This window comes from Engystomops pustulosus, chromosome 2 (assembly GCF_040894005.1).
Source record: "Engystomops pustulosus chromosome 2, aEngPut4.maternal, whole genome shotgun sequence".
NCBI classification, from domain to species: domain Eukaryota; kingdom Metazoa; phylum Chordata; class Amphibia; order Anura; family Leptodactylidae; genus Engystomops; species Engystomops pustulosus.
This window is the reverse complement of record NC_092412.1, coordinates 251145521-251166006: the sequence shown is the minus strand read 5'-3', so window position 1 is coordinate 251166006 and position 20486 is coordinate 251145521. Positions and strand designations below refer to the sequence as shown.

At 46.0% G+C, this 20486-nt stretch overlaps 1 long non-coding RNA gene across 1 annotated transcript; it reads left to right on the top strand.

Annotated features, from left to right (window-relative positions):
* Nucleotides 1–10203: 10203 nt before the first annotated feature.
* Nucleotides 10204–14161, top strand: LOC140119613 (uncharacterized). The gene is made up of 3 exons (XR_011853402.1): nucleotides 10204–10288; nucleotides 13515–13661; nucleotides 13889–14161. It is a non-coding gene; the product is annotated as an uncharacterized lncRNA (long non-coding RNA).
* Nucleotides 14162–20486: the final 6325 nt, after the last annotated feature.

Sequence of the window (20486 nt, the reverse complement as noted above, 5' to 3'; positions counted from 1 at the left end):
AGTGTTCGTCTTTAATATCGAGCCCCACTGAAGTCAATGGGAGACTCAAGCATTTTTCACTGAAAGAACAGATTGAACGAACACTAAAGAAGAACACATTGCAGATGTTTGCAGATGTTTTCACTCAAAGAACACATTGAAAGAACACAGTGAAGAACACATTGCAGGTGTTACGTACATCTGCTAACTGATCGGAAGACACGCGTGCAGAACGATGTTCTTCACAATAGTATATGAAGAACAATATGTGTGAAGAACACATTGCAGATGTTTCCATACATCTGCAATGTGTTCTGCACACATATTGTTCTTCACATACTATTGTGAAGAACACCCTTGGCACGCGTGTCTTCCAATAAGTTAGCAGATGTTCGGAACATCTGCAATCTGTTCTTCACTATGTTCTTTCTGTGCTGTTGGTCCTGCTCCAGCCCCGCTCCGCTCCAGCCTCCGCTTCAGCCCTCACTCCGATCCTCCATGCCCGCTCCAGCCCCGCTCCGCCTGCTCTGCTCCGTGATGCCTGCTCCTCCATGCCCGCTCCGATCCTCCATGCCCGCTCCTGCCCCGCTCTGCTCCTCCATGCCCACTCCAGCCCCGCTTCGATCCTTCATGCCCGCTCCATGCCCGCTCCGATCCTCCATGCCCGCTCCAGCCACCGCTCGGTGATGCCCGCTCCGCTCCTCCTTGCCCGCTCCAGCCCAGCTCCGCTCCACTTCAGCCTCCGCTCCTGCATGCCTGATCCAGCGTCGGCGCTCGTGTCTTCGGCTAAGTGAGCAGATGTTCGGAACATCTGCAATGTGTTCTTCACTGTGTTCTTCACTGTGTTCTTCACTTAAATGATCCTGTGTTCACTGTGTTCACTGTTTTAATTGTATTCTTCACTGTTCTTCACTGTCTTTTCTTAATTAAATGCTCGATCTCGAGCAGGGGAAATACTCGTCCGAGCAACGAGCCCGGACGAGTATACTCGCTCATCTCTACTAGGGATGCTTCTCCCAAGAACCCTAGACGGTGGGGACGGATGGGACAAGCCCCAAGGAAGTGCTCAGGGCTGGCACAATACAGGCAGAGGTTGCCCTGACGTCTTCTAATACGTTCCTGAGAAGAGAGTCTGGCCCTGTCCACTTCCATGAGCTCCTCTGCAGATGGTGTTATAGGAGGCTGGAGCGGCCTGTGGAAAGTAGGTGCCAGGCCGGGAAGACGTCGTGGGCGGACTTGGGGTTGTTCGAGACGTAACTCTTCGGCACGCTCCCTAAATCGCACATCAATTCGGGTGGCCAAGGTGATGAGACCACTCAGGGTAGGCGGCAGATCCCAAGCGGCCAGAGCGTCCTTAACGTGAGAGGAGAGTCCCTTTTTAAAATCTGCGGACAGGGCCGCATCATTCCAGGAAAGTTCCGAAACCAGGGTACGGAACTGGATAGCGTATTCTCCCACGGAAGAGTTCCCCTGGCGTAGATTCAACAGTGCCGTCTCAGCAGAAGAGGCCCGTGCTGGTTCTTCAAAGACGGACCGGAACTCCGCCAGAAATCAGATCAGCCGTGACCGGGTCGTCTCTGTCCCAAAGATGGGTAGCCCAGGCCAAGGCTTTCCCGGAGAGGAGGCTGATGAAGAATGCCACCTTGGATCGCTCTGTGATGAATTGAGATGGCATGAATTTTATGTGCAGGGAGCACTGGGTTATAAAGCTCCTGCACATCTTAGGATCGCCATCATACTTGCCAGGCATAGACAACCGTAGCCTGGGTTCAACAGCGGGAAGGCTAGCCAGGGTAGCGGAAGCCACGGGAGCAGCCACAGGAACCTGTTGTTGTTGCAACCTTACCGCCGTGTGCTGGAGAGGAGGAGGAGGTGGCCCCTCCTCCCTCCATAGAGAATAGCGGCGCACGGCCGCACACACGGCAAAAGATAGAGCATGCTCTATCTTTTTGCGGTGTGCGGCCCGGATCGGTGACGGCCATGTGAATGAGCCCTAATTCTGCACAGTATCCTCCTCAAACACCAGTGTGATCATCCTGCTAAACGGGGGACACTTCAATGTAGTATCTGAAAAATCCTGCAAACTTCTCTCCTCTCCTGCTCTGAGCTGAGGCTTCTGCGGATTGTTTAGTAAATAGAAGGTCATGAACTGTAAAGAGAGGCTGCAGTGTCTGTATTATCTGTACTAGTGTCTGCTGAGCTCTGCTGCTGAGTGTTGCTTCTCAGTTTACGTCACCTTCGGGCTGGAGTGTTTTTGCGCCCGTTTTTTTGCGCCTGAATGAAAAGCCGCAAATGATGAATATCATTAGGAGCAGCAAAACATGTGGATTGGCATGATAAATGAGGGAAACATGGTTATTTTTGTCGTGCAGCTAGTTTGGTGTTTAGTCACAAAAATGGTGTAAAAACAACAGAAAAAAACGAGTTATACATCTGGCCCCTTGTTTCTAGAAAATCCAAGAAGGCAAATGTGTTTATACAGCAACAGTAGCTGGAAGCACAATTTGCAAATTTACAAACAACGACCATAAGCCGTGGCGGCCATCTTGGTGTAGGGAAAACGTAGTTACTTATTATACTTATTACTAGAGATGAGCGAGCACTAAAATGCTCGGGTGCTCGTTATTCGAGAAGAACTTTTCCCGATGCTCGAGTGCTCGTCTCGAATAACGAGCCCCATTGAAGTCAATGGGAGACTCGAGCATTTTTCAAGGGGACCGAAAAATCCGACAGATGGGCCGAGTTCCATTATGTATCTGTTGAAACACCTGAAAATTCTGCCTGACACAGCTCGTTTGATAAGGGGATGATGTGCTGCATATCCTCTCGTGCTCCAGCGTCTGGGGTATAGAAAGTTGAAATGAGACATTGGTGGACGCTGTGGAGGATCGTGGAGGCGAAATGGACAGGAAACAGCAGGGGCAGCATGCATGGATGCCTCTGAGGCTGCCTAATCTTGGGATGGAGCTGGCGGTCCGCTGCCAGGCGAACTTTCGCCTGTCCAAGCCCCTGTCTCTCGGCTCCTCCCCACCCAAAATGGGCCTGGGGCCAGAAGCGTTTACTTTGAAAAAATTATTATTTTCAAAGCAGGCGGGGGCTACAAACAGCACTTCTAAGAACCTTTTGTATAAGATCAAGTGTAGTAGTGTTCTTATAAGTAATTGGCTTGGTTATGGCGGGTGAGGGGAATGTAAACAGATGCGCAAGAAGCGCTGAAATAATATCGGTAAATGATAAAAGTTTGGCAGTATATTTTGTGGATAACACAGCAGGGTGGCGAGTTAACAAGTTTGATGTGGAAGCCATGAAAACAACCCAAAATTCTGCCTGACACAGCTCGTTTGCTAAGGGGACGATGTATAGAGGCAGCTATATGGACGACTTTGGGAGGCAGCTATGGAGATGATGTGTGGAGGTAGCAATGGAGACAACGTGTGGAGGCAGCTATGGAGACAATTAAATTTGGATAGTGCCTGTATGTGGCAGTCCAAAAAAGTTTTCAAACCAGAGGAGCAGGTAGGTGGTCCTCCAGAAAAATTAAATAGATTGAGGGCCTGTATGTGGCACTCCCAAAAATTGTTTAAAACAGAGGACCGGGTAGGTGGCCCTCCAGAAAAATTAAAAACATAGAGTACTATAGCTAGAGCCAGTTGGCCCTGGCAAAAAATAGCCAGTTTCCTCTGCTTTAGTGTACAAAGAGGAGGAGAAGGAGGAAAATGAGGAGGAGGAGTGCATACATTATTCAGGTTGAGCTTCTTTCACCTGGTGGAGAATGGAAATCCTGAGAAATCCAGGCTTTATTCATCTTGATAAGCGTCAGCCTGTCAGCGCTGTCAGTCGACAGGCGTGTACACTTATTGGTGATGATGCCACCAGCTGCACTGAAAACCCGCTAGTTGTAGGGAGCTGTGTGATCATTTAGGACGATGGTATGGTCAGCTACGTACTCCCTCACCATCTTTCTGTAAAGATCAGCCCTACTCTGCTGAGACTGGGGACAGGTGACAGTGTCTTGCTGGGGTGACATAAAGCTGGCAAAGGCCTTGTAAAGCGTACCCTTGCCAGTGCTGGACAAGCTGCCTGCTCGCCTACTCTCCCTTGCTACTTGTCCCGCAGAAGTACGCCCTCTGCCGCTAGCGCTGTCAGAAGGGAAATACTGTTTCAGCTTGTGCACCAGGGCCTGCTGGTATTCATGCATTCTCACACTCCTTTCCTCTGCAGGGATGAGAGTGGAAAGATTTTGCTTGTACCGTGGGTCCAGGAGAGTGAATACCCAGTAATCGGTGCTGGAATAAATTCTTTGAACGCGAGGGTGACGGGATAGGCAGCCTAGCATGAAATCTGCCATATGCGCCAGAGTCCCAACGCGTAAGAATTCACTCCCCTCACTGGCCTGACTGTCCATTTCCTCCTCCTCCAACTCCTCCAACTCCTCTTCTTCTGCCCATACACGCTGAACAGTGAAGGACTGAACAATGGTCCCCTCTTCTGTCTCGCCAACATTCTCCTCCTCTTCCTCCTCATCCTCCTCCACCTCCTCCGATATGCGCTGAGAAACAGACCTAAGGGTGCTTTGGCTATCAACAAGGGAATTTTCTTCCCCCGTCTCTTGTGACGAGCGCAAAGCTTCCGACTTCATGCTGATCAGAGAGTTTTTCAACAGGCCAAGCAGCGGGATGGTGAGGCTGATGATGGCGGCATCGCCACTGACCATCTGTGTTGACTCCTCAAAGTTACTCAGCACCTGACAGATATCAGACATCCACGTCCACTCCTCATTGTAGACTTGAGGAAGCTGACTGACCTGACTACCAGTTCTGGTGGAAGTTGACATCTGGCAGTCTACAATCGCTCTGCGCTGCTGGTAAACTCTGGATAACATGGTCAGTGTTGAATTCCACCTCGTGGGCACGTCGCACAACAGTCGGTGAGCGGGCAGTTGGAGGCGGCGCTGCGCTGCCCTGAGAGTGGCAGCATCTGTGCTGGACTTCCTGAAATGCGCACAGATGCGGCGCACCTTCGTGAGCAAATCAGACAGATTGGGGTATGTCTTGAGGAAACGCTGAACTATGAGATTTAACACATGGGCCAGGCATGGCACATGTGTCAGTCTGCCGAGTTGCAGAGCCGCCACCAGGTTATGACCGTTGTCACACATAACCATGCCTGGCTTCAGGTTCAGCGGTGCCAGCCACAGATCAGTCTGCACCGTGATGCCCTGTAATAGCTCTTGGGCGGTGTGCCTTTTATCGCCTAGGCTCAGCAGTTTGAGCACCGCCTGCTGTCGCTTAGCGATGGCACTGCTGCTGTGCCTAGAGCTAGCGACTGATGGCGCCATGCCCACGGATGGTAATTTGAGGGAGGAGGTGGAGGAGGGGTGGGAGGAGGAGGAGGCATAGTAGGCCTTAGAGACTTGGACCGAGGTAGGCCCCGCAATCCTCGGCGTCGGCAGTATATGAGCAGCCCCAGGGACAGACTCGGTCCCAGCCTCCACCAAGATAACCCAATGTGCCGTCAGCGATATATAGTGGCCCTGCCCGGCAGCACTCGTCCACGTGTCCGTGGTCAGGTGGACCTTGTCAGAAACGGCGTTGGTCAGGGCACGGGTGATGTTGTCTGACACGTCCTGGTGCAGGGCTGGGACGGCACATCGGGAAAAGTAGTGGCGGCTGGGAACCGAATACTGAGGGGCGGCCGCCGCCATGAGGTTGCGAAAGGCGTTGGTCTCTACCAGCCTATAGGGCAGCATCTCCAGGCTGAGTAATTTGGAGATGTGGACGTTAAAGGCTTGGGCGTGTGGGTGGGTTGCACTGTACTTCCTCTTGCGCTCCAGCGTCTGGGGTATGGAGAGCTGGACGCTGCGCAAGGAGACATTGGTGGATGCTGTGGAGGATCGTGGAGGCGAAGATGTGATTTTCGCCCGGGAGGTGTTTGGGCTGGGGTCCTGGGCAGAAGACACAGGGGAAGGAGCAGTGGTGGACCCGGCCGGAGGTGAACAGCCTTGGTTCCTTTGAGTGGGGTGTTTAGCATTCATATGCCTGCGCATACTGGTGGTAGTTAAGCTAGTAGTGGTGGAACCCCTGCTCATCCTGGTGTGGCACAGGTTGCACACCACAGTCCTTCGGTCATCCGGTGTTTCTTTAAAGAACCTCCAGACTTCAGAAAATCTAGCCCTTGCCACGGGAGCTTGACTACGTGAAACATTTGGCGCTGGTGCACCAGCTCTGGCCTTGCCTCTCCATCTGGCCCCACCACTGCCTCTTCCAACCTGTTCTGGTCGAGGACTCTCCTCCGTCTCAGAAGCACTGTGTTCACCCGGCCTATCAACCCAGCTTGGGTCTGTCACCTCATCATCCTCCGATCCCTCAGTCTGCTCCCCCCTCGGACTTCCTGCCCTGACAACAACTTCACCACTTTCTGACAACCGTGTCTCCTCATCATCCGACACCTCTTTACACACTTCTTCCACTACGTCAAGAAGGTCATCATCACCCACAGACTGCGACTAGTGGAAAACCTGGGCATCGGGAAAGAGCTCAGCAGCAACCGGACAAGTGGTTTGTGACTGTGGGAAGGGTCCAGAAAACAGTTCCTCAGAGTATGCCGGTTCAAATGCCAAATTTTCCTGGGAGGGGGCAGACTGGGGGGAAGGAGGTTGAGGTGGAGGAGCTTGAAGAGTGCTCACTTGGGTAACATGGGTGGACTGCGTGGAAGACTGACTGGTGGACAAATGGCTAGAAGCATTGTCCGCAATCCACGACATCACCTGTTCGCACTGTTCTGGCCTCAACAGTGCTCTACCACGAGTCCCAGTAACTTGAGACATGAAGCTAGGGAGTGTAGCTCTGCGGCGTTCCCCTGCTCCCTCATCAGCAGGTGGTGTCTCACCCCGCCCAGGACCACGGCCTCTGACCCCTGCAGTAGTTGGACGCCCACGTCCTCGTCCTCTACCCCTAGCCCTCGGGTTCAACAATTTCAAAATTAAAGTCTATTATATAGACAAAACAGAAATATAAACTGTAAATTTTTATTTATTTTTTTTTTTTTTGTGTTTTTTTGTGTTTTTTAATTTTTTTATAGAACAAATTGTGCAGAAGAAATCACACAGCAACCACAGAAGATGGTTAGGTGTTTGAGATGGAAATGTGTGTCACTAAGAGCTATACAGAACGTTCGCAAGACTCCCTGCAAATTCCTCACAATATGGTACTAGCTGCACTACTATTGGCAGCAAGGCCAGCCACAAGCAAAGAAAAAAAAAATATATAGAATGCTATTGTAGGCCTAAGAAGGGCTGTTGGGTTCTTGGAGAATCACTCCTGCCTAACAGTAAGCTAATAGAACACCCTAACGCTTTCCCTGACCAGCAGCAGCTCTCTCCCTAGCGGCATCCAGACACAGAATGATCCGAGCAGCGCGGGCAGCGGCTAGTCTATCCCAGGGTCACCTGATCTGGCCAGCCAACCACTGCTATCGACGTGTAAGGGTACCACGTCATGCTGGGTGGAGTGCAGAGTCTCCTGGCTTGTGATTGGCTCTGTTTCTGGCCGCCAAAAATCTAAACGCCGCGAGATGCCATTTTCTCGAGCTGGCGAAATACTCGTCCGAGCAACGAGCAGTTGCGAGTATGCTAATACTCGAATGAGCAGCAAGCTCGGACGAGTATGTTCGCTCATCTCTAAAGGTAAAGGTAAATTTGTGTCACACGCGACCCTTTTATGTTGCGGCTGCACTATTCTTCATGTGACACAAATTAGGGGGCGTTCCGGTGCTCAGTCGGACCATGCTCCATATTTATCATGCAAAGTCCAACAGAAGGTGCACCAGAAAATGAAAGCGGTACACTCTGTTGGTGCAGTGCACGTGGCGCCAAATTCCTTAAGAATGGGGGCGCCAGACATCATGAATCTGTTGCCCCCTGCATTATACACAGGCAAACTGCATTTAGTGTAGTTTGTACCACTTATAGTAAATGCACCATAGATCTCCAGAACTGAACCAATTGAAAGATCATATTTTCCCAGAATCCCCCTACGGACTACATAGTGACCTTAAATGGCAGTCACCGTAAGGACAACTCTTACTTCCCGACCCTAGTCACAAGCCTCTCACTGAGCAAAACCAGTTCCCTACGCTGTACTAAGGAGACCCAATCAGGTCGAAACATTTCACAGCGCTGTCTACAGTTGGGAGTCTGTTCCTTCCAGAATAGATCTACTGGTTTTATTTTAATCCAGCATCATTTCATAAGGCTTCCTGAAAGTCATGCTTGATGTCAAGGGAGCTGCCTTACAAGGAGCTTAAAGAGGTGTGGCTTTCCTTATCCCATCCTCCAAAACTTTGCATATTTTCCCAATTGAAAGAAGCAGAGCACCAAAATATCTGATGGACACAGCAGAATAAAACGGGACACGTGTATAAAGAAGGGGTGCTGCTACGATGACTCCAAACCTGGTTTCATCTCATGTTTTACCTCCTGTAAGTTGTAAAATGCCCTGTTTGCAATTATATCCAGTCCTGCATTATAAAATCTCTGTCTCATATCCAATAGTAATTTATATTTTGTATCTATACCTGAAGCTCAGTTCTTCTGACCTCTAGCAGTATAATATTAGCTGCCTCCAGCCACCAGTAGGGGGAGCTCTATGCATAAGATTTTATAAATGTGTGTACAGTGATCTCCACCTAGTGGTGGGTGAAAGAAGGCACTAAGACAGTGTTATTAAGTCAAGGAGAAGGCTACCTCCCACCATGGACTGCACAGTAGACTTTGGTAGGTACACCAGGACTATCACTGTACAATAAGTTTGCTTTTCTCTTTTAAAGCCCCAAAGTGTAACCCAGGCGAACCCAAATCCAGAGTAGACTGCAGTATCGATGTAATCTCAGAGAATTCCGAGAAGGAATGCACAGACAGAGGATGCTGCTTTGACACAAGCGTTCCCAATGTCCCATTGTGTTATCATCCCGGAATAATAGCAGGTAACGCATATCTCCAGTCTGTTAAACTTTTACACGTGGAACACTGGTGCACATTTCCTTTAGAACTCTCCAATTTTCAGAATATGGAAAACTATAAGGAGGGGCTTAGCCAGGGGGTGGAGCTTAGGGCTTCTGTTCTCCAAATGCTGACAGATCTGGGGGTTTCCCACTGCAGTCAGGTGTCAGACAGACATTTTAGAGAGAAAGGTGGAAAAATGTATAGTATCCAAAAATAAAAGAGCCAACATGAGCAAAAAGGGAACCTGTTACCTGCTTTTATATCCCACTAAACTAGCAACCCCCTCAGGTAGGGTATGAAATGTCTATAGCACCTAGAAATAAGGTATTGGTATCATTCTAAAGATAAGAATCTCTTCTTTCAGATGGTTCTATGAGCAACAGATACGGAGATACAGGCAGTTATAGAAATAGGTGGGAATTTTATCTGCAGCTCATGTCTTTACATGTCTGTTTACCAGTCTCTTCACTCGCAGAACCACAACAAAGATGAGGCCAGCACCACATTTCTAGGTACTATAGAACAAAGAATAGATAGAGGGATAGAGTAAGTTGCAAGTTCCCTTTAAATTATCATCAGTTTATTATAACTTTTATTGTTTTTTTCTGTTGACGTGTGGAGCAAATGTACTTTATCGCCATTATTATTACTCCCTCTTAGTATATTCCATGTCCCGGAGGGTTTAGGCCTCGATGACCACAATGTAGGATCTCGCAGATATGTATTATTTGTGTGGTGATAGGTATTAAAGAGTAACCGTCATTTCAGATGATTTTTGTGTTATACAGGATTGTAGATGGGTCTCTTTCTCTTCTTGTTTGTTACACAGCTGTGAGTGTTAACCCTTTCTGTTCTTTCTTCCTGGCTGTAGTATGCTATGTGCACTGTATACAAAAATCAAGCTGAAAGTAAAGGGGGTTATTCCTCCCTTCTCACAGCTGTTTAACCAAACACACACATGGAGATTAGATGTAAGATGATGCAGTATCCTTAGATATACACTACACAGGCTGGAATACACATCTCTATGGGAGGGAGGAGCTTGAATTTATTTTCCAAACTAAGCAGAATATGTCCATGGACACAATATAAAACCTTACCTTAAATGAAGGCTACACTTCAAAGGGGAAACTCTATAGTTCATTTAGTTTTCTCTTTCAGTGAAAAATTCCTGCTGGACCATTGACCCCAAGAAGAGGGTAAGCTGCGGACCCCCGTACGTGGCTAAGGAGAAATGCATGTCTGGATGCTGCTACGACAACACAAAGCAAGGGGCTCCCTTCTGCTTCATGACTCAGGATATGATGGGTAGCCGCTCCTCTTCACACTATTTACAAGATTTCTTTTAAATTTTTATTGAACAGTAAGCATGCTTGTGTACAACGCAATCTTGAGGATAGCAACAATGGGGCATAGTTATCACGGCCCCTGCACCACGTCAGTGTCCTAGAGGCCCTGAAACAATCGCTTATCGCTAGCACTTGCGATTATTTTGCCTTCTCCGCCACTTTCACGCCTGTGGGGTATGAGGGGGGGAGTCATGCGGCCGGCCGTGCGTTACAGTCCCCGCGCCGGCGCACTCACTGCTGCTGGAGAATTTTCACATATGGCTGTGGTTTTTTCTAAGAAAGGCCCTGACGCTGCGCAGCCGCCTGCCCCGATACATAAAGAGGCCTCTCGAAGTATGCCACTGCGAAAATGTAGCGGTGGGGCAATCATATACTAGCGCATGAGCGCCAGCGCATGATAAATATGATAAATATGCACATCCTCTTGTAGTATATAGTGCAGTGCAGTATTACTAACAAAATCAAGGAGTCAAATTTCAGGCCACAAGTCCCATGGAGAAAGGCATTCTGGGTCTTAGCCGGTTGACTCTGTATGGAAACAAAATCGGTCCACTACAACCTCCCCACAGGACCCCAGATAAACCATGCAACAAATAAACACCAAAGACATTCAGAATAATAATAATTCTTTATTTATATAGCGCACACAGATTACGCAGCGCTGCACAGAGCACAAATCGGCCCCTGTCCCCAATGTTGCTCACCACTTAAACAACCTACCAGTATGTTTTGGAGTGTGGGAGGAAACCGGAGGACCCGGAGAAACCCGCGCAAACGTGGAGAGAACATACAAACTCTTTGCAGATGTTGACCTGGATGGGACTTGAACCCAGGACTCCAACTCTGCAAGGCTGTAGTGCTGACCACTGAAGATCAGACAATAAAACAAGATGGAACACGGGAGGGAGGGAACAGGAAAAAAAACAAGGGACAGGGGATCCCACCATCTCCCATAATCAAATGAAGGAGGTCTGGGTAACAGCTAAGGAGAATATGGATGCAAAATGGTGGAAACGCTTATTAAACAGAGTAGACCATAATTAGACTATAGTCTCATAGTACTGGTACTCATAGGCGCTCACTTACTAAGGATCCGAACCGCGGGTTTCCCGATGATTTCCGATTTGCGCCGAATTGCCCTGGGATTTTGGCGCACGCAATCAGATTTTGGCACATCGGCGCCGGCTTTCACGCAACAGAAATCAGGGGGTGTGGCCGTCGGACAACCCGACGGATTCAGAAAAAACGTGGAATTTAAAAATAATTGTGTCGCAAGATCAGCACTTACATGCACTGGGACGAAGAAGGTGAACTCCGGCAGACTTTGGGGCAGCAGCGACACCTGCTGGATATCGGACGCACGACCTTAGTGAATTCTGCCAGACCCGAATCCTCGTCAGAGAGCGCGCCGCTGGGTCGCGACTGGACCGGGTAAGTAAATATGCCCCACAGTCTCTTTAACGGCTCACAATTCAACAAGGCAGCATATAAGAGGCTGTAACATTCCGGTGGCATTGGTTGGCTGTGGATCCAAAGTTTAGAAGTAAACCTCAGCCCTGGTCCAGCACTTAGGAGCTGGTTAGTAGAAGGGCTCAGCTCATGACTAAGGACTCCACAATTTAGTCCGAAACGCGTAGATCGTGTATCAGTGGTCACACTGGATATGGCTGCACGCTTTTAATATGAAGAATAAAATGCTATGATTTTAGAAGACATGGAGTGCTGGAATATTTCGCTATCCTTCTACAGAAGGGCTCAGCTGCTTGGCCTGAAATCTTGATGCAGTTTGCGGTATTAGCTCACAGGTATGCTGAGCTGAGACAACCAATAGGCGCTTGGGAACTGCAAAAACAATTACAAAAATTGCAACATTCCATAACAACATCACAGATATTAACCCTCTAGTTCACAGGCAAAGGATATTGCAGGTGTAATACCATACTACGACATTAGGTGGCAGAAAAAGATAGCAAATCAAGGGCAGTGTTACAGAGGTATGTTTCCTAAAGCCTAGAAAGAGGAATCTGGCTACACTTCCTCCAAACAACTAGAAAAGTCGTGCCCACTGCATGGCACCACCCCATCCCCACCCAACGGGCAAAGAGGGGGAGAAGTCACCGAGAATTGTGACCAAATCGTAATTTGTGATGATAGGTGATAAATGTGGTCAAAAGTCTCTTCCCCTGAACAAAGGGATTAAGGAATCATCAAGTCTTGTGGGAGACCTAACAATGTTTATGGGGGAATCTTAGGTTACCTTTTGGTAGTCAAATGCTTTCTTAACGATCTGGTACCTGATTACGGCGTCTGATGTTGAAGCCATATTGTCTGTTCCCATGTGAATAGGGAAGCCCAACTATAATGAATGTCCCTTTTCTGCAAACAATGAAGAAAGGCCATGAGTTTCTTGAGTCTGATAATAGTCCCCGGTGCTATATAGGAAAAACATCTCCACCTCATGTCCAGGTATTTTAAGTGGAAAGGACCGGATCTGTCTTTGGCCATCTTCATCACGCTTTCCGTAGTGGAATAAAAATGGGGCTTTGCCGCTATATATCACAAGGTGGATAATCCTCAATGTCAGGAACCAGGGTTTTAATTAGGTCCGTTACCACCTAGGGGGTGTCCACTAGAGATTCATGGTCAGAGTTTTGGCTCACCCTGTATATTATTGTAGCAAACTTCTGTTCCAGAGAGTCCAACCTTCTGCTGATTCTAAAATTTAGCAAAGTAGTGATGTTAGTGGATGTCTAAGACAGCTCAGATGTCAGTAGTTCTCTAAAGCGTAAGACTGTGTCCGGAGAATTTGGGTTAACTTGAAGGGACAGTTGTTCAGGCGATGGAGCTGACTGGCTGAATTATACTGCAGAAGAGGAGTCATCTTCTGTCAAAGATTGGAGGTCTGTGAGGCTGGAGGTAAGTGTTTGGGGTCCATAGAGCTTGGCATCGCGTGGCCGCCGTCATGAACTGCACTTCTGTTCCCCCCCCCCCCCTTTACAGGATTTCTTTTTGATTAATCTGATTAAAAATATATTTACATGAAGACCACATCCATATGCAAATTTAAAGGGGATGCTAAAAATTACATAAACATGGATTGCAAGATTCCTTTAGCGGCCTATCTTTGTACTACAACTCCCAGCAAGCCACTTGTTAGATGATATGATATCTATTCCCTCCTACAGATATGTTCCAGTGTGTTGTGCCAGCCAAACAGAGAAGGACTTGTGGCTACGAAGGCATCAGCTCGAAAATATGCAACAGAATTGGGTGTTGCTATGACTCTAGTGAACCTGACAGTCCATTCTGTTTCTCCCCTTCCCTCACTGAATGTAATTATTATGTTATGTAGATGAAATTCCCCTTTTAGAAATTGGAAGGGGGGGGGAGTGCTGGGAAGGATGTTGTGGAACTATTTTATATACATTATAATGTAAATTTGCTTCATTAGTCGATATTGGTAGTGGATATGCAGCAGATGGGAGTAATAGTGGAGTAAAACTGCGGGGAATGACTATTTCTTACATGATAATAACACATCTTTGTCTCTTATTACCAGAAATCATCATTGAGTAAGAAGATTTTGCACAGTCACTGCTGACCCCCTGGACTCCACCTCGGATAATGTTCTCCATTCTGTATCAGCAGTGCAGTGTGTACATCTCTCATAAACAATACAATACAATTCTGAGTTTTTTTGGTTTTCTTTATTTTTTTCCTACCGTATTATGAAATAATAGGTAATATATCAGTAGATATGACCCACATTGCTTTCAGCTCTCACATATTTCTGAAAAAGTTATGAGAAATTGCTGTAAAATGGAACCAGAAGCCTGGGAGTATTGTAGTGCCTGCACCAAAGTGCGCTTGTACTCCCTCTAGTACTCATACTCTTGAATCCAGCAGGGTCGGCAGACAAGTGCTGTTGAGTATCTGTAAAACTCGAGTGTCAGTAGCGGCTCATGTGGGCAAGGCTGTCCAGAGGCATGGACAAGCTGTCCTCAGAGGGAGGTGTCTCCTCCTCATGCTCCAAAACACTTTTCCGTGGCTGGACAGTGCAGTAACAGACCACCGATCTGGGAACCCACCCTGTAAGCCTTGTGTGGACTGGTCCGGCTCTTGTCCCTCCTCTTCTTCCTTGTCTTCATTATGTGGCAAATGGTGATGAAAGAAGGAGAATATAAATACTTGGAACATAGCTGAACTTTCAAAATTTTAAAATGTTACAAATAGTAATAGTTGATTAAAGAACAAACTGTTTTTAGTGTTTCCTTCTTTCCATTTATCGCTGTAATTCTGCAGACAGATAAGGAGAAGTAGCTGAAGTTCACAATGCCTTAACTACTTACAGACCAAGATGACATTTAAAAAGTTATATGCTTACAGAGCAGAATCATCCAGTGAAATATCATCCAGGTTTGTAAGAAGTTAAATTCTTAGAACCTTTAGTCCCTGCTCTTTGTGTATGGACTTCACCTGACTGTGTGCAGGTACAAGGCGACCTGCACACAGAGGTCTGTCCGTGCCACGTCACATCAGCCTTCGCAGGCGTCTTCTTCATCCTCCTCTTCTGAGCTTCAGTCACAAGCTTCATATATATCACTGCCAATAAAGCCAACAGAGCGTAGATATAAGGAGATCCCAACACTGCAAGAGAGAAGAGCAATGGGACGTCTCACCGTCTGCTGGGTGGTCGCCATCCTCATGCTGGGGGCAGACGCCTACTTACCTGTCAACTGTAAGTGTCACCTATACATAAAGGGCAGAAAACATTAACCAATAAGATTTTATGTGCAGAGATTGATTTGACATAATCTCAGTGTAAATTGTGTAATACCTTATGTGTCCTCTAGGGGCGCAGCTAGAACATTTCTGAACTGCTGCCCAGTTACTCTGCACAATACATCTGATGCCTGGGGGGTCGTGCAGTGTGACCCCATGTTATATATGTGTAGCCTGAGAGCATCGGAAATGTGTATAATGTGATGTATAACAAGGTTCTTCCTCTCCTTTAACACAGATAAATGTGGGGTGCAGCCCAAATACAGGAAAGATTGTGGGTTCAAAGGAATTACGAGAGACGAGTGTGTGAAGAAGGGCTGCTGCTATGATGACTTGAAACCTGACAGCATCAGGTGTTACACTCCATGGAAATTTGATGGTGATGTATTATCTATCTATCTCATATCTATCTATCTATCTATCTATCTATCTATCTATCTATCTATCTATCTCATATCTATCTATCTATCTATCTATCTATCTATCTCATATCTATCTATCTATCTATCTATCTATCTATCTATCTATCTATCTATCTCATATCTATCAATCTCATATCTATCTATCTATCTATCTCATATCTATCTATCTATCTATCTATCTATCTATCTATCTATCTCATATCTATCTCATATCTATCTATCTATCTATCTATCTATCTATCTATCTATCTATCTATCTCATATCTATCTATCTCATATCTATCTATCTTATATCTATCTATCTATCTATCTATCTATCTCATATCTATCTCATATCTATCTATCTATCTATCTCATATCTATCTATCTATCTATCTATCTATCCATCTATCTATCTATCTATCTATCTATCTATCTCATATCTATCTATCTATCTATCTATCTATCTATCTATCTATCTATCTCATATCTATCTATCTATCTCCTATCTATCTATCTATCTATCTATCTATCTATCTATCTATCTATCTCCTATCTATCTATCTATCTATCTATCTATCTATCTATATATCTCATATCTATCTATCTATCTCATATCTATGTATCAAATCTATCTATGTCTATTAAAAAAATGTATCACTCGTTTTTTCTATTGTTTTTGCGCCTTTTCGTACTGGCGCACCATTTTTTTGTGATTAAACGCCAAACTAGCCGCACAGCAAAAATAACCAGGTTTCCCTCATTTATCTTACCAATCCAGATGTTTTGTTGCACCTGATAATATTCATCATTTGGGACTTTTCATTCAGGCGCAAAAACAGGCGTAAAAACACTCCAGCCCGAAGGTGGCGTTAACTGAGAAGTAAGCACTGAGCCCCTGTGCAGAGCAGCTCAGCCCAGCAGCAGAGCTCAGCCAGACACTAGATAACAGATAACATAGACATTGCAGACACTAGAACATATAATACAGACATTACATACACTGCAGACACTAGTACAGATAATACAGACATTATATACACTGCAGACACTAGTACAGATAATACAGACACTACATACACTGCAGACACTAGTACAGATAATACAGACATTACATACACTGCAGACACTAGAACAGATAATACAGACATTACATACACTGCAGACACTAGTACAGATAATACAGACATTACATACACTGCAGACACTAGTATAGATCATACAGACATTACATACACTGCAGACACTAGTACAGATAATACAGACATTACATACACTGCAGACACTAGTACAGATAATACAGACATTACATACACTGCAGACACTAGTACAGATAATACAGACATTACATACACTGCAGACACTAGTACAGATACTACAGACATTACATACACTGCAGACACTAGTACAGATAATACAGACATTACATACACTGCAGACACTAGTACAGATAATACAGACACTACATACACTGCAGACACTAGTACAGATAATACAGACATTACAGACACTGCAGACACTAGTTCAGATCATACAGACATTACATACACTGCAGACACTAGTACAGATAATACAGACATTACAGACACTGCAGACACTAGTTCAGATCATACAGACATTACATACACTGCAGACACTAGTACAGATAATACAGACACTACATACACTGCATACACTAGTTCAGATCATACAGACATTATATACACTGCAGACACTAGTACAGATAATACAGACATTACATACACTGCAGACACTAGTACAGATAATACAGACACTACATACACTGCAGACACTAGTACAGATAATACAGACATTACATACACTGCAGACACTAGTACAGATAATACAGACATTACATACACTGCAGACACTAGTATAGATCATACAGACATTACATACACTGCAGACACTAGTACATATAATACAGGCATTACATACACTGCAGACACTAGTACATATAATACAGACATTACACACACTGCAGACACTAGTACAGATAATACAGACATTACATACACTGCAGACACTAGTACAGATAATACACACACTACATACACTGCAGACACTAGTACAGATAATACAGACATTACATACACTGCAGACACTAGTACAGATAGTACAGACATTACATACACTTCAGACACTAGTAAAGATAATACAGACATTACATACACTGCAGACACTAGTACAGATAATACAGACATTACATACACTGCAGACACTAGTACATATAATACAGACATTACATACACTGCAGACACTGGTACAGATAATACAGACACTACATACACTGCAGACACTAGTACAGATAATACAGACACTACATACACTGCAGACACTAGTACAGATAATAGATACATTACATACACTGCAGACACTAGTACAGATAATACAGACATTACATACACTGCAGGCACTAGTACAGATAATACAGACATTACATACTCTGCAGACACTAGTACAGATAATACAGACATTACAGACACTGCAGACACTAGTACAGATAATACAGACATTACACACACTGCAGACACTAGTACAGATAATACAGACATTACATACACTGCAGACACTAGTATAGATACTACACACAACAGACACTACAGAGACTAGTACAGATAATACAGACACTGAGCCCCTGTGCAGAGCAGCTCATCCCTAGCAGCAGAGCTCAGCAGACACTGGTACAGAAATTACACACAGACACTACAGACAGGAGCTGCAGACTCTATTTACAGGTCATCACCTTCTATTTACAAAACAATCTGCAAAATCCTGAGCTCAGAGCAGTTTGCAGAATTTTGCAGATACTACAGAGAAGTGTCCCCAGTGTAGAAGGATGACCACACTGGTGTCTGAGGGAAATACTGTGCAGAATTACAGGGGTGCAGCAGGAGACCAGCACTGGGGGATCTCCTCCAGGAGAAGCCACTGCTGAGGAGGTCACTGGGTGCTGGGTGTCACACACCTGGGTGCTGCTGAGGAGGTCACTGGGTGCTGGGTGTCACACACCTGGGTGCTGCTGTCAGTGTTAACTTGATTCTGGGCTGTGGGAGAAGCAGAGAGGAGCTTGTAGCAGGATCACATGTAACTGCCTGAATCTAAGGGCACATTCACATGGCCGTCTGCGGGGACGTACATGCGGCCGCAAATTTGCGGCCGCATGTACGTCCCCATAGACGGCAATAGTGGCGCGGCGCAGATGCGGTGCCACACATGTGTGGCACCGATCCGGCCCGCACACCGCAAAAAGATAGAGCATGCTCTATCTTTTGGCGTGTGTGCGGCCGTGCGCCGCTATTCTCTATGGAGGGAGGAGGGGCTGCCTCCTCCTCCTCTCCAGCACACGGCGGTATGCCCGCACGGCGGGCATACCGCTGTGTGAATGTACCCTAACATTGCGCCTAAACTGTGTTAAAATAAAGTGATTAATAAGGGGCAGGAACTTAACTTATGGTTGTAGCTTGTGCTAATTCTGGCGCAACAATGCGCCAGAATATATCCTGTTAAAGGATTAAATTGCTGCCCATCTATCGATGTCTTCCTCACTCAGTGTCAGCCCGGTGATGTGTACTGCACTGCTATTAGTAAATTATATATTATATCTGTCCTTGAGGTTTATCAGACTTCTAGCGGTATAATATTAGTTACCTGCAGTCACCAGCAGGGGGAGCTCACTGCATATGTAATTATAAATGTGTATACATTGAGCTCCACCTTGTGGTGCTATGATGGTGTTATGAGGTCTATGAAGAGGAAACCTTCCACCGTGAACCTACGGTAGGTACCCCAGCACTGGGATTATACACTTACCTTGCGTTTCTCTTATCAAAGCCCCGAAGTGTAATCCAGACAACCCTAAAGCCAGAGTAGACTGCGGTTATTACGGAATGACACAGAAGGAGTGCACAAACAGAGGATGCTGCTATGACTCAAGTGCTCCCCAGGGCCCTTGGTGTTATCACCCCGGAATACCAGCAGGTAAGTCCAGCAGTAACATACAGATCCCAGGAACTACAGCTCCGCAGCCACTTTATGAAGCCGTGCACCCGGATATCTGATAATGATAATATGTAGGGATCTGATCACTTCTTCGTGAATTTGAGAGAAGCTTCTGCCTCTCCCCTTCCGCAGATAAGTGCACGGTACAGTTCAGGGACACTTGTGGATACAAAGGAATTCCAAGAGACGAGTGTATAACAAAGGGGTGCTGCTTCGACAACTCCAAATCCGGCTCCTCCTCCTGGTGTTTTTTCCCATGTAAGTTTATATAGAGTAATATCCAGTCCATTGTTCTAAATTATAATCTCCATCTAATTTATATCTATGAAAAATCATTCAATGTAAAATCTTTCTATCATCTATCTATCCATCTTTGTATATCTGTATAATATCAATCTACCAAACAGTAATTTATGTCTTTTATCTGTACATGGAGTTCAGTTCTCCTGACATTTTTCAGTAAATTCTTAGCAGTTTGCAGCCACCAGTAGGGGGAGCTCTTTGCATATGCTTTTATAAATGTGTATACAGAGAGCTCCACCTAGTGGAGACAGTGTTATTGGGTCTAGGAGATGGCCTACAGCAGGACTAGGAATGTACACTAAGTATATATTTTTCTCTTAGCCTTCAAATGTAACCCAGCCGAACCCAAAGCCAGAGTAGACTGCGGTTATATAGGAATTTCGGAGATGGAATGCATAGACAGAGGATGTTGCTTCAACTCAAGTGCTCCCGAGGTCCCGTGGTGTTATCATCCTGGAATACAAGCAGGTAACACTTACCCCCCATGTGTATTACTCTTATACAGAGAAGACGGAAGTCGATTTCCTCTAGAACCCTCCCATTTTTATAAGAGGCGGGGCATCTCTAGTGGGTGGAGCTTAGCACTTCTGATCTACTATGACTGACAGATCTGTGGGGGAGAGCTCCTGATGCAGTCAGGTGCCAGACAAGAAAAAACTGACGGGGACG